We start from the raw sequence: 14834 nt of genomic DNA, 5'->3' as shown, positions 1-14834 counted from the left end.
CAAGCACACTTTCGTGAAAGTGCTTTTCATCAAAAAAGCACTTTTGTGAACGTGTGCTAAAAAAGGGAAAAAAAAAACGTGGAGAAATGGCTGTTGCTGAAATCATAGCACAGTGGGGATAAGGGAATATTCCATTTTTCCCAATGTAGTGCGATCTTGGAGTGAGAATATAAAAGTGAGGGGTGGGGGGCACAGCCCCTATGTACACGTAAGTAATGTGTTTTATACATTCCCATATATTTTCCTAGTTCCCCCATAAATTCCACCCCAACCTTTACTGCTAGGCTGTCAGCTTTTCATATAGCTGCTGAGTGCTTCTCTAAAGCTCTGAGTGGTCATTCCTCTGTCTTTTACCTTCTTCTACATTTGTCTCCAGTTTTGCTCTACCCTTATAAATGTGTTTGTGACAAAGCAGTATCATACCTAAATAATGACAAATAATGTTAGTGAGATCATTTTTCATCTGCACGTGCTGCCTCACCCTGGTCTGTGACATCAATAGGACTTGTTGGCAGGACAGATTTGTGTCCCAGAGACTCCCCCATCTGTGGAATAGACTCTCTCTCCATGTCAAGCAGAATACTTCTTTACCCCTTTTTAAGCACAACCTGGACAACTGGATGGGATTCTACCTGTGTCCCTGCTGGACAGGGGCATCGGGAACTGATCTGTCTAAACATGGGCTAAACTCTTGGCTAGGCTTATAAGGGCCTCAGGGCCAATAGCCTAAAAAAATCCTATGATCCTATGATAATGTTTAGAAAATATATATTAACAGGAGCATCCTTGTTACAGCAACTTTCTGAATGACTAGTGGTTATATTTAAAATCTGACCCTGATTTTTGAACCCTTGCACCTCACTATTTTCAGCTTTGCCTCTGATTCCCAAGGTAAGAGATTGGCAGCTTTGGCCATGCCATGTTTATAACTCCATCTTGTGTCTAAGATTAGTTGAGCTGGACGATTTTCTGATTGTTTTAACACATAAACATAAGACAAATAAAATACCACTTCCTGACTGTGCTTCTCTTTCTCCAGATCAGAGTCAGTAATCTGCATGATTTTCTGGGCTATGCACTCTAACAGAATCAGAATTATTCCACTAGCAACAAAGAAACAAATCCATTCATCAGACTTAGTATGTGTTGCTATCTCTTTGTTTTTAGTGTGTACATTGTTACATCTGACAGTGTAGAAAACAAAAGAAGGAAAGTGCCTGAGGCAAGAACCAAACACGCTTACTATCAGCAGTTAGTTGTTTGCTCAAAGTTCTCTATTATTTGAAAGGCTTAGTCTTGCCTGTGCAACATTCTGGGTGTGACATTTGAATCAAGGAACATTATGATTGGTCAGGTTGATGAGTTTTTGTTGTTTTCAATGTTACATCTTCTTCACCTCACTTTCTTACCTGTACTTGCAGTGAAGATTTTGGTATGTGTTTTCCATCAAATAGAAACTGAAGAACATTATTAAACTGTAGTTAAAACATATACTAGAGGGTTTAATGTATTTGTTTTAGCATATAGAGTCTAAATGTGCCAACTAGTTTCACAAGGCCTTCAACCTTTTAGCAAGTCACTTAGGCAGACAGTGGTGCCACGCTGAGTTTGATAAAGGTCCACGTGGAACAGTGTTCTGCCCCACTTAACTAAAACAAGCAAACAAACAGACAAGAAAACAAAATCTTCCTGAGCACACAACAAGTTAAAACAGTGATTAGATTTAATATCCAAGACCACCTGTATGAAGACTGCAATGTGTAGGAATGGGGGAAGCTGATTAATATCTTGGGTGAGTAAAACCTGATAATTTATCTAATAAACAGTGAACATTCGAGGACAGCCTTGTGGTTCTTATCTGCTACAGTGCCATCACAAACTATGTTTTGTCTTTCAGCTACAAACTAAGATAGTATATCTTCTGTAGCTTTTTCCACCAAGAGAAAATATTATTTTCTAATTGTTAAACTAATGCCATAGCAGATTATGGATTTAATTTAATTATATACGTTATAGCTTGTCATTTCTTATTATGCAGATTTCCTCATTAAGTATCATACTTAGTTTTGTCATTTTTGCTGTACTGCAATGCTAACCTGTTTGTAACAGTCTCCTCATCCTAATTTTATCAGTAACTTACTCTCTGGCTTGCACCTGATCATTGTTATTGTTTCTGGTCAGTATATATTTGCAAGGCTGACCAACAATCTGACTAATTTATTTTCACAATAAAATAACACCTGTTAAGAGTAAAGTAGTTATCCTTTAGAGAAAGATAATTTATAGGAATAAAAGGAAGTGGGTCAGTGCTGAAAAGAATTAACAAAGCAACCCATCTACCCATTTAATAAATGTGAAATAATAATAAAAAAAAAAATAATAATGTAATTAAAGCTGAAATGAATTGGGGAGGTAAGAACTCTGGAAGTATAACATAACAAGAGAAGATGTTCTCAGTTTCTAGTCAGCTTGTCAGATAAAGTTTCGAGTTGACTCTGAGTATAGTTTCAGGAAAAGGTCATTTACCTAAAGTCACTGAAGAAGTTGTTTGCTAACGGTGATGATTTTATTTCACTGCAACATTTATGGGCACTAAAACACTACGCAATTTAGTGCAAATTTGCTATTTTTGTGCTCATATTACATTCATGATCCATAGAGTTGCTATTAGAAGTGGAATGAATACGTATAAAATAGTACAAACATTGTTAAGGTTTTGCAAGAATACTGTAAACAAAGCTGCAGTGCCTGAGGCTCCCAAATATAGGTTCATGTCTCTTTAAGGCACACATGTCATAAAGTTATGCAAATGCACTTGCAGTAATGAGAGGTTCTGCCTTCCTACTGAAATCCTTTGCAGTTTCTTTGAGGCTGCCCTGATGGGTTGCTATGCAGCAGTTGTTTATTCACTCTTATTAACTACTGCAGTGTGTGGAAAGTTTTCCACTGACCATTACTTTTGCTGCTTTTTTTTGTAAAGTGACTGGTAGCTGTGCCAAGGGTTAGGGTAGGCTACAGGGGCATCTTGCTATGGGCATATGAGGGGAGGGAAAGAACTGTGGGGCAGGTTACTTAAATGAGACCGACAGCAACTTGTCTTGGCTTAAATACATGGTGTCTGCCTAAATCTCCAGTATGGTAAAAAACACAACTACTGCTTTGATATGCAAGCTCATGCCTAGGGAACAGCAGAGGTGAGTTTATATGTGCTTTATTCTTATCACCTTAGGACATAATATAGAACGCTGCAATTGTATTTGTTTTAGCTAGAGTGGCATAAAGTTTTCCATGTATCTGTAACATGCTCAGGAAAGCACAGACATACTATGTGTAAACATGTCTATGCCCAGTTTTTCCACTTAAGGAGTTTATAGATTTCAACCAGTCTTCCAGTCAAGTGTGTATATAAATTACTTCATTTTAATATTACAACAGTGTATAAAAACAGGAAAGGACATTTTAGTGAAATGAAGCGTGGCTTATCCCACTGATCATTATTTAAGCAATAACCCATGCCTGGGTGTGGGTAATGCTGGATTTACCCACGGTTGGTGGGGTTTGGTCAAGAGGGTGAAGCCCGAGTAGCCAAACAAAGACAACCATGGGTAAATCCAGCATTACCCACACCCAGACATGGGTTATTGCTATTATACAATGACATTATTTAAGAAAAGAAATACTTACGTTTCTTAAATAATGGTATTGTATAATGCCTCCTTGCTGCCCTTCCGCAGCTGTCCAGTATTCTGCGGCAGTTCTGATGTACAGCGCATACGTATGGTTACGCAGTACATCAGAGCTGTGTGTGGAAGCAACGGAGAAAGGAAGATCTCTTTTGCTTTTTAAAAGGTGTCTTGCTATGTTAAAAGAGTTTAATATAGCAAGATATCTTAAAAAAAAAGCAACGGAGATCTTCCTTTTTCCGTTGCTTTTTTTAAAGCTGTCTCGCTATGTTAAACTCATTTAACATAGCGAGATAACAGCAACAGAGCTTATCCATTCTCCGTTGTTGTCCAACACAAAAAAAAAAAAAAAAGACTTATAATAATGGAAAATGTCCGGGCGACCGGACCTTTTTCCATTAGTATAAGTCTGATTTACAACCAGCATGCTGACCAATCAGCATTCACGTTTTGGAATATTAATGGGGGGTCATTGTATAATTTAATAGTTTTCACTCTTTCAGAAATTCTGTAGGGCTATTTGGTTATTGTCTTGTGCTAGTGCTACTGTTCAACACGTGTTAAGGACTAAATTGCATCACTTTGCTGATTCAATAAAAAACTAAGCCCATAATGAAGTTCTAACAAGGTATATAATTTGTTCTGTCTAATGAGGCTGTTAAATGACAAGTTGAGATAACAAAAAAATATTAATCAGACTTCCAAAAAAGTCTATTTTTAAGCTCAGGCTTGTAGAATGCAAATCATTCTCTTTTTTTTTATCATTTTTTAACATATAGCCTCCAGGGGTCTTGCTAGAAGTGTACCCCTTTCCTGAGGAAACTTAAGAGGACAAAGAGGTTAATTGACTTCATCATCATATAGAATGTAAATGTGTGGAAACAGAATTCAAATCCAGGCCATTAGCTTTGCAGCTCAAACCATAGCCATTATAGTATACTGCCTTCCCGTCCTTTTTAAAGCCCAAACAAAACTTCACTTGCATAAATTACAACAGTTGTACTTTACTATTCTTTTCCATCTTAATTTTTTATTCAGCATTGCCAATTTTCTTCTTTTTGATAAAAGTTTTCTATCAGGATTGACTAAACTCAGATAATACAGGTGTATCTTTGACAAGCACAGCAGGCAGGTTTCTTTCTGATTTGTATAACTATTGAGAAGAGATCAATAGCACCGTCTTCAGCTCACTGAATGAAATGTTTAAGTTACTACAAGATGAATTAATTTGTCACACTGAATTCAAAGTTTATATATACTTCTCTTCAAATACCGACACGCACGCACACACACACACACACACACACACACACACACACACACACACACACACACACACACACACACACACACACAGAACATGTCATAGAGCAAAATGCAACTGACAACTGCTTCAGGCCTCAACTGGGGTACCTTCTATGTAGGTTCTATTTTTTCTATCTATGTCAGTGTTTTTACCATGGTCTAAATTTTTTCTGCCATATTTCAAAGACATGCTAATAGGAAAAAACTCACAATCCAATAATTGTGCGTATCTGTTTGTGTGTGTGTGTGTGTGTATGAGCATCTACTATGCATGTGATTGTGTGTGCATCCTGCAATGGACTGGCATCCCATCCAGAACTAGTTATCATTGATGTGCTAATTGCTTGTAAGAATAAGTGCCAATACCCGGTGACCCCATATAAGAAAATGTGGGTATCTGAAAAAGAAAGAATGAATGCACAAGTGATTATTTATTAAAGTTCTGTGCATGAGACATCTGGCCAATCAACATTCAGTTAACACTTTCACCGAAGGCAGACTATTGTGTGATCTACCTGGCTTTATAAATGTGATTACACTGGGTGCTACTAGCCTGAATGTGACTCTGCAGAAAGACAGCTCATTCCTAATCCCACAGTAAGGAATTATTCAATAAACTGCAGTTGAGTCAATGTCAATGAATGTGATAGAAGCTTTACAGATATTAGCTGGTTAGGTAATGAATCAGAAAACCACTGACATGAACACATTTTGATGATTAATTGCCTTTTTTATCATATCTGTTGTTTTTCAAGTGAAAAAAGTTTTCTTCTTATGTGCTTTTAGTGAAAAACATGCATGAACATTCATGCAGAGACATAGTGGGTATGCAAATTAACTTTTAGATTATTATACTTTATTAGGATATCTTATACTAAAAATATTCTGCAGTGTCATTTCCTTAATGTAGGGAAGGGCAAAACTGTTAAAGGCATCAAGACAGTATTTCTTGCAAGTTTGTCTGCACTTGAATTGTTTTTTTCATTATTTTGACAACATTTTTGAATTTTATAATGCACCTCATTTTAAAGGTATGGTTCTCCTCAGTTTTTCAGACAGATTTCTGTGGTAATTTATTTAGTACTTAAAAGATTTTTGTAACATTTTAGTACTTTTAAGATGTGTATTAGTCTAACATTTTAGTACTTTTACGATGTGTATTATGTTTTAATGAATCCATATTTTTGGTAATCTGCGTATACCACATAAATAATTTGTTAGCTGTGTGTATATGGTAATGGAGTAGTACAGCTTGGAAACAAATATTATATTGTACTGGATGACAGTGAAATTAAGTTACCTGACAGAAAAGCAAGTTTATGTACATTTACTTTAGGAAAGGTTTTCGGGTTAAGTTTTATTTTATTAGGAAATGTTATTTTATGTTGAGACTACATTGCAGTGCACTTGACTTCACTGATTGTTATCAGAACATGCTTTTATTAATAGTTATGCTTGCTTTGGTTGCCAGTCTCATACTCTGCTGCAGTCTTTCTTTATTAATGATTATTCTTACTAACTGTGGACTTGGATAGCAATCTGCACATTAGAGTAATGTTAGTAAATGCCGTTATAAGATTCTTTAGTCACTGAGTGCATTCTCCCCCGAGTGTCATGTGCCTGTGTCACAAGACACCAAGGACCAAAACACCAGTGACTGCTTGCCTTTAGATATCACTGACAGAGTGTGGTTTCTGTATTTGTGCCAACAGTGATTCCTTTGTTGTGGGTAGATCTCTTCCATCTTTGTGTTTGTGTGACTACAGAGAGGTTTTGTGTGTGTGTGGGGGGCATGTATTTCTCTCTCAATATGGGGGTGCAGGGGACTTCCCTTTGTAAAAAATGCGATATTATGCTGCATTACAATGAAATGTCTTGAGCATTTACATTCAGCGATGTAGTTCATTGGCTTTCTGTAATTTGAGGTTTCATACTGAAACTGCTGTAGTAGCTTGTATATTAGTATTACAAAAAGCTGAGTATCAGGATACAGAAACACATGCTCGTAATGTAATGTTGGCAGTGTAGGAAAATGTACCTTTATACCTGTATGTTTTAGGCAATATCTGGAGTAAGCTTCCATAGTTAATCAGTGACTTAGTGAAGCAACCCATCCTTTAATTAGCTTATCATATGTGCTGTGCACTGATTTATATAAAACACTAAGTGAATAATGAATACTTTAAAATATGTCATAAATTGCTGCATGGTATTTCAAGTATTAATTGCCTTGCACTTTTTATTGTTGTGTTTATGTTGCTAGTTGAATTAGTTACTGTTTAGTATCTGTCAGTTTTATACGTTGCATACTGCATACCTTGGCTGTGGAGCTTTGTCGCCAGGCCACCATTGAAAATGGGCCGCAAACAAGGTAGCAACATGATAATTAGAATCTAAATAAAAAATAATAAATAACATGATGGTGTGTTTTCTTGTTGTGGGAATTGCATTGAAACAAAGATGTGATGCAGTGACTTTTCAGTATAAAGTATTGCTGTGACTTTGTTGATGTACACTAATTTTACTTTATTAAAGTGTTGGTTGTCATATGTTTGCAGTGTATTCTTTGTTCAGAAACTGGTGAAGCATTGTAACACTTATGGGTGTACTAACATATGTGTGTGTGTGTGTGTGTGTGTGTGTGTGTGTGTGTGTGTGTGTGTGTGTTTGTGATAAATAAGTGACTACTAAGGTAATATTCGGGTCTATATTATATTATCTCACGCTTACAAAAGCGAACGATAAATAATTGACCCCATGTTAGCGAAAGCTAACAACGTCAAAACCTTAGAACAGCGATTTTTTTTCAAGGGAAAAAAAAACGCTGTTCCAAAATAAAAAAAAAAAAAAAAATTTAAAAATTACATAATGTGGGGGGCTGTGCCCCTCCACATCCCCCTACTTAAATATACCCCTGAGATCGCACTACAGTGCCGAAAACAGCAAAGTAATGAAAGTGGCCAAGCTAATTCTTTCCCAGGGAAAGAATTTGCTGAAAAGCCACTTCCCTATTTTGCCTTTTTGCTCTTTTCAGTTCGATCAAAACACATTTGACAAACTGTGTCTGCGATCTGGTAATAGGAACCCTAATATTCAGCATATGGTACTGTCAATGAAAGTGACTGGAAGCTAATCACAATAATACTTCAGCCTTTGTATATGCTGAACTACAAAATATGTAAAAAAGATTTCTTAATTTAACTGTCATGTTTCCGTTTAACTGTCATGTCATTATAAATCTATGTATGTTCATTTACTATTCTATGTATGTACAGTAACTATTGTATGTACATTTATTATTTTTTATTAACTGTCATATCATTACTAGTCTATGTGCATAAGTATGTATGCAAATCCTGTATAACTGCCTTCTACTCTTTCTGTAAAATATTACATTTCTCTCTGAGGCTCTACTGAAAATGGAACTTGTGCCCATATGGACTTTCCTGGTAAACAAAAGCAATAAATAAATAAATAAATGTGAGGCAAAACCACAGTACCTGTTTAGGTTGCTAAATAAAGAAAAAAATATAAATTAATTTATATTGCTGGGGCTTTTCTCCCCAGTCCTCTGCTGAAAAAGGGCTTTCTGCCCAATCAGACTAACCTGGTCAACAAATGTCAAAATAAATAAATAAATAAATACAATGCTTTATTATATGTAAAGAACAGTACAATGTGTTTCTCCCAAAGTGGTGTCACAGCTATTTTACTCTACCTTGAGTTATACTGTCATTGTTGAATGTGCCATCTGTTGGGAAAACCTAATGCACACGCAATCCTTACTGTGAAGCAATTAGTCCACATATGTCCCCTGAGTTATCATCAATGTATCGTCTTGTTCTTAAACAGTTTATTTCATAAAAGAGTCTATTCTTCTGAATATTATTTTTTAAATATTTTCCAGTTCATTTGATGTTTTATTTCTTCCTATATTCTTCAGTAGATCATATACTACCTTGATGACTCTTCTCTCTACATGAATTTTGTTGAATCACAACTTGTTACATGATTTTTGTTTTCTGGGAAGGGAAAACATTCTGTCCTAGGTGTTGTAAAACTACACCTCCCTTCTAAATACAGGCAACTCTGACATTACACAGTACAGGGATAGGGTGAGGTGAAGCCCCCCCCCCTTCAACTTTGGTTGGAAAGTTTTGAATTTAACAATTTGATTCTCTGTTATGTTCTTGCAGAGATGGGACATCGAGTGCTGCAGACAATACTCATGATGGAATCCCATCAATTGTTTACAGCCTTTTTCTTTCTTTCTTTTTCTTTCTCTATTAGTAATGACTCTTCCTATACATTTCAGGATCGCTTAGCTTTTCTTACCGCATTCTTGGTATAATGTCTGACATTTCAGTCGTATAAATACTCAAAGGCCTCTTCACATTTGTTAGTTACGCTGCTTCACTCACTACAGTATGGATGCTGTTTCTGGACTTTCCTTCCGTGCATATTACTTATTTGTTTTTTGCATTAAGCCAGTCACCAAACAGAGGACCCTTCTTTTAACTTTGCAAGTGTTGTTTCATCTTCCCTCTTCTGCATTCACTGTGTGGGGATTCTTAGTTTCATCTGTAAAGAGATACAGCTGTCCTTCTAAATTCTCTACAGTGTGATGTATTATATCCGTATTAAAGAGGAGAAATTCTAGTACAGACCTGCGCAAGATCTCACGATTAACCTCTTTCCACACTCAAAGTTCAGTTTGCCATCATGTTGTGTGATCTGGTTTGCAACCAGCTCTCTCTCTCTCTCTATATATATATATATACATATATATATAAAATATATGTATGTTATATATTATTGTATCTGCAGTGGTGGTGCTGCTGTAGCGTTGTTGCCTCACAGTAAGACGTTGTTCTGTTCGATTCTCAGCCTGAGCGTCTTCTGTGTGGAGACATACGTGAATAGGCGTACCTTTGTTGAAGGTTGTGCATCAGGGCCGGCAACTCTGTACGTAAAAATCTACTGCCAATCATTAGCGGACCGGAGTTTCGCTGTGGTGACCCCTAACCAGGAAAAGCCGAAAGACACAACAACAACAACATTGTGTAGCCCTTTATCTAATACTTTGATAAATTCTAGGCATGGTACATCCATGGCCCCACCCTAGTTTATTGCACTCTTACTGCATTTGCCAACATAAACTAACTGTTGGAAATCTGTGCTGTCTGGAGTCCTGCATTCCACTCGTCTCTAGGTACTGAGCAAATCTTCCCTTGTGAAGAGATGTTGTAATCTTCTTTATTATGGAGATCAGACTAGGTTGTCTGTAGTTTCCTGTCTCTGCTGTTGACCTCTGTTGTGAAATGGAGATCAGACTAGGTTGTCTGTAGTTTCCTGTCTCTGCTGTTGACCTCTGTTGTGAAATGGAGATCAGACTAGGTTGTCTGTAGTTTCCTGTCTCTGCTGTTGACCCTCTGTTGTGAAATGGAGATCAGACTAGGTTGTCTGTAGTTTCCTCTCTCTGCTGTTGGCCCTCTGTTGTGAAATGGAGATCAGACTAGGTTGTCTGTAGTTTCCTGTCTCTGCTGTTGACCCTCTGTTGTGAAATAGAGATCAGACTAGGTTGTCTGTAGTTTCCTCTCTCTGCTGTTGACCCTCTGTTGTGAAATGGAGATCAGACTAGGTTGTCTGTAGTTTCCTGTCTCTGCTGTTGACCCTCTGTTGTGAAATGGAGATCAGACTAGGTTGTCTGTAGTTTCCTGTCTCTGCTGTTGACCTCTGTTGTGAAATGGAAATCAGACTAGGTTGTCTGTAGTTTCCGGTCTCTGCTGTTGACCTCTGTTGTGAAATGGATATCAGACTAGGTTGTCTGTAGTTTCCTGTCTCTGCTGTTGACCCTCTGTTGTGAAATGGAGATCAGACTAGGTTGTCTGTAGTTTCCTCTCTCTGCTGTTGACCTCTGTTGTGAAATGGAGATCAGACTAGGTTGTCTGTAGTTTCCTGTCTCTGCTGTTGACCCTCTGTTGTGAAATGGAGATCAGACTAGGTTGTCTGTAGTTTCCTCTCTCTGCTGTTGACCTCTGTTGTGAAATGGAGATCAGACTAGATTGTCTGTAGTTTCCTCTCTCTGCTGTTGACCCTCTGTTGTGAAATGGAATACTCTCTTTCTTCCTAAGGCTTTACATTTCCCTCAGCTCTACTTCAGGACAGACCATTTTCATTTTACTGCTTTAAGGCTATGTGCTCCACATGAAAATAACATCCACTAAAATTTAAATCTGTTATGAATGGTAAACATTGAGTTAGACTTCGCAAGAATACTTATAGGGACTTTTATAGACCATCATTTTTTAGAACAGAAAAACTGTGAACTGAGCAGTTCTTGTTTGCTGAAAATGTAAGATAGAACATTCATTCTGTAAAACACTGTAACATTTTTTGACTGTTGCCAAGTGAAGGTGTTGTATTTCTCAAGCTATATCCGGATGTTCTTGTTACTTGGAAAGGTGGAATCTGGATGTTTAACAAATGAACACTAAAAGGAGATTACTAAGGATTCGGAGCAGTCCAAAAGTGGGACATGCAGTGCCTTTAGGAATTGGAGACTTGCACTGTGTATTACCAGGAAAAAAGGGTCACAGTCATACCTCTCAGTCTCTTAACACAAGAAGTCTGGACAAAGTGAAAAATAATAGGGGGAGAAAGGCCCAGAATTAGGGACACATTTTAAATATTGCTCTTACAAACGTACAAAGTTGCTGGAGTAAAAGATGTGCTAGTATGCATTTTCTGAATGATATGAAGTCTGACACTCAAATGTCTGTTATGATTTAGTAGCTTCATCCTCAATGATATGCCAGAAAATCACACATTTTTAAAAGGAACATACCAAAAATATGAGGTGAAAATTTGGACATTCTGTGAAAATCTGGACATTTGAGAGGTACTGTCACGGTTAGTGTTAGCAGAGTGGAGCTTGTATGAGACAGGAACAAAGTGTTTGCCTGACAGTAAACTCAAAGAATGAGAAAAGCAGACTTGCCACATCTTTGACTATTTGTTATCTATATAAATGATCAGAAAACAACATCCATAGCTTCTCATGGCTTCCATACTATTTTTGGGTCAAGCTTCTTTAACTAAGTGACTTGCCAACTAATAATAGGCAGTATTAGAAAGTGCAAGGAATTATTAACAAAATGACACTATGGTTGTTAATCTAGGATGTGCTGCAGTAGAGCAATTAATCACTATTTATCACTTATTATTTATATTTTCTTAACTGAGCATCCTACATGTTATTAAGGGTATGGTGTAATATACTGGGAGATAATGAAATTCATTTTCAGTGTTCATTTATATCACACTATACCTGAGATGAGATATTGCTAGTTATTTGTTAGTAATTATGAAAATAAACAAGAAACCTGTTTTCAGTGGAGGGCCGGGGAGAAAAGCTCCACTATAATGCATCTAACAACGCTTACAGCAGTAGTTATTAACTAAAAGCAAGTTATTAGCTAACAATGGAGAAATAAGTATTGTTCAAGGAATAAGGATAATTTAAGTGACTTACAAACTTTTATATAACATCACGTGAAACCTCAGATGTAGTTAAAGAAAACCATCTTTGATGTTTGCACTGTAAGTTGCATATCTTGAGAGATATTCAGTGTTCTTTATATTGTTAATTATACGATGAAGCATATGTTTTCATATTTCTGTAAATATCTCAGTAAACATCCACTCAGAGAGGAATTTCTTGTTGTCATGTGAAAGCCTATGTCTGGTTAATAAAATTGTTCTAATAATATATGTCTAGGTTGTACTATTTCCAAGATATGAGGATTTGTTTGTGAAAGTTTAGCAAAAATTATAATTTGGGGTTTGTCTGGGTTAAAATATATTACAGTATTTAGGGAAATACTATGAATGTACTGAACATTATCACTGTAGAGAATACTTCTCATTGACAGCATTGCTATTTGTGCATTTTTAATTCCATACCACATACTGTAGGTGTTAATGAGTTAATGACTGCCATGACCCTGCTTGAATCAGACAGCCCATGTGTTCCTTTTCCATGACTAAAGCAGTGATTCAGGTAGGACAGATTTCAATTCTGTTGTGATGCGGACTTGAAGTCTGCTGTTATTCTTTTTAGGAAGAAATCATACATTAATTTAACATGGCTCTGCTGTTTGCCTAACTTAAACTGATAAGTAGGGGCAGTTTTGGTAAATTCACATTTAATGTCACCATTTGAAGTGTCTTGCATGTTTTTAAGTAAAACATTTGTGTTTAAAGAAAATCACCCGAAAGGGTACACCTAGATGTTTTGACACCCAATGGTGGCATTAATGCCTTCATAGTGGCCATAGCCACTTCATTTATTAGTATTCTTCTAGAGTATTCCTCTGCCATGGTTGAAGGACACCATTTTAGAATAGGATATGGGTTATAGTGATGCAGCATTCACTAAAGTCAATGAAAACTACCATCTCAGTATCTTACTCCATAAACTTTCCTCAATAAATATCAGTCCATAGTGTCTATTTCCAACCTAGTTTTCTTTTCAACATTAACAGTCTTATTTCCATATCCTTTCATCCAGCATTCTAAATCCTATACCGAGCAAAGAACTTTTAACTTGAGTATACTTTTTATTCAAATGGATCATCCCTGATCAGCAGCAATGCTAGTTAGTCTCTATCCACCTACTCATCAACAATCAAAGCTTAACTCTTTTTTTCCCCCTTAAACCCATACAAATTTATGCTATTAAAATATATCTCTAAATTAAAACCTAGTATCCTAGACGTTGATATTCTACCAATTAAATATATAAAGATTTTAACAGAAGCCCTAGCGTGAGCTATTCCCGTCTTAATAAAATGGCCTCTGCAGGAAGCCTTTGTACTGAAAATGATGGAAGCAATGTTACAGTATACTTGTTCATAAACGTGATCATTCAACTGACATGACAAACTACTGACCCACTGCCATATTACCTTCTTTATCAAAAATTCTTGAATAATGTGCCCATAGCCAACTCCTTTAATTATTTATTTATCCTTTGGTAACTGCCAAAGCCCAACTGAGCAGAGAGCTCATTTTCAGCAGCGGTCTGGGGAGAAAACACTACAACAGATTCAAAAACATTTAAACAGTAGTTGATGAGTGATTGTATACAAGGGAGAAAAGTGTTGCAACAGAATAAATATTTTTACAGTAAGCTGGCAGAAAGGTTCTACAAAACATGCATGAACACATTTTACAATAAACTGTTAAGTAAATTATATACAGTGGGAGAAAATCCCCACAAGAGATTAAACACAAACAGCTTGAGATACAGTTGTAGAATGTTGCTAGGATAAACTATGATCAAGAATACGACGTGAGCGGCATGTAACAAGACATTTTGCAGAAGTAGATAGTCTATGTCAAGTAAACTAATGCATAGCTTCTCAAAATATTGATTATATTTGTAACAGTATACAGATGTGAGAAATAATAGAGTATTCTGCTGCCAAAATAGCACAGTAATAGAATGATACAAGGAAGTGTAATGACCAGGAGGGAAAATTAAGGAGACAGAGATAGGGAGAGTTTATTATAAGAAAGATGGGAATGTTATGGAAGGACATTAGAAAGGAAAATAAATTGTGGAAAGTGTTGGCTGAAGAGGTAGAAGAGCATTATCTCACGCGCCCTGACAGCCGAGATACCTCCCTCCATCCCCATACCACCAACGAGTACCGAAACAACCAAAACAGCTAACCTTAACCACCAATGCATTTGCAACCTACATTAGTATTATGGTATCATTAAAGTGAAAGCTTCTTTTGATATTAGGCCATTACTACCTAGTACAATATGGAGGTATTA

General features: G+C 36.6%; 1 protein-coding gene across 1 annotated transcript in view; it reads left to right on the top strand.

The window, feature by feature from the left end:
* Positions 1 to 14834, top strand: part of TOGARAM2 (TOG array regulator of axonemal microtubules 2) — a 1500446-nt gene that overhangs the window by 192542 nt on the left and 1293070 nt on the right. The gene's annotated exons all lie outside the window — the stretch shown is intronic.

The sequence above is a fragment of the Protopterus annectens genome, chromosome 1.part2 (genome assembly GCF_019279795.1).
Source record: "Protopterus annectens isolate FY-2018-M chromosome 1.part2, PAN1.0, whole genome shotgun sequence".
Classification (NCBI taxonomy): Eukaryota; Metazoa; Chordata; order Ceratodontiformes; family Protopteridae; genus Protopterus; species Protopterus annectens.
This window is presented reverse-complemented; position numbering and strand designations above follow the sequence as displayed.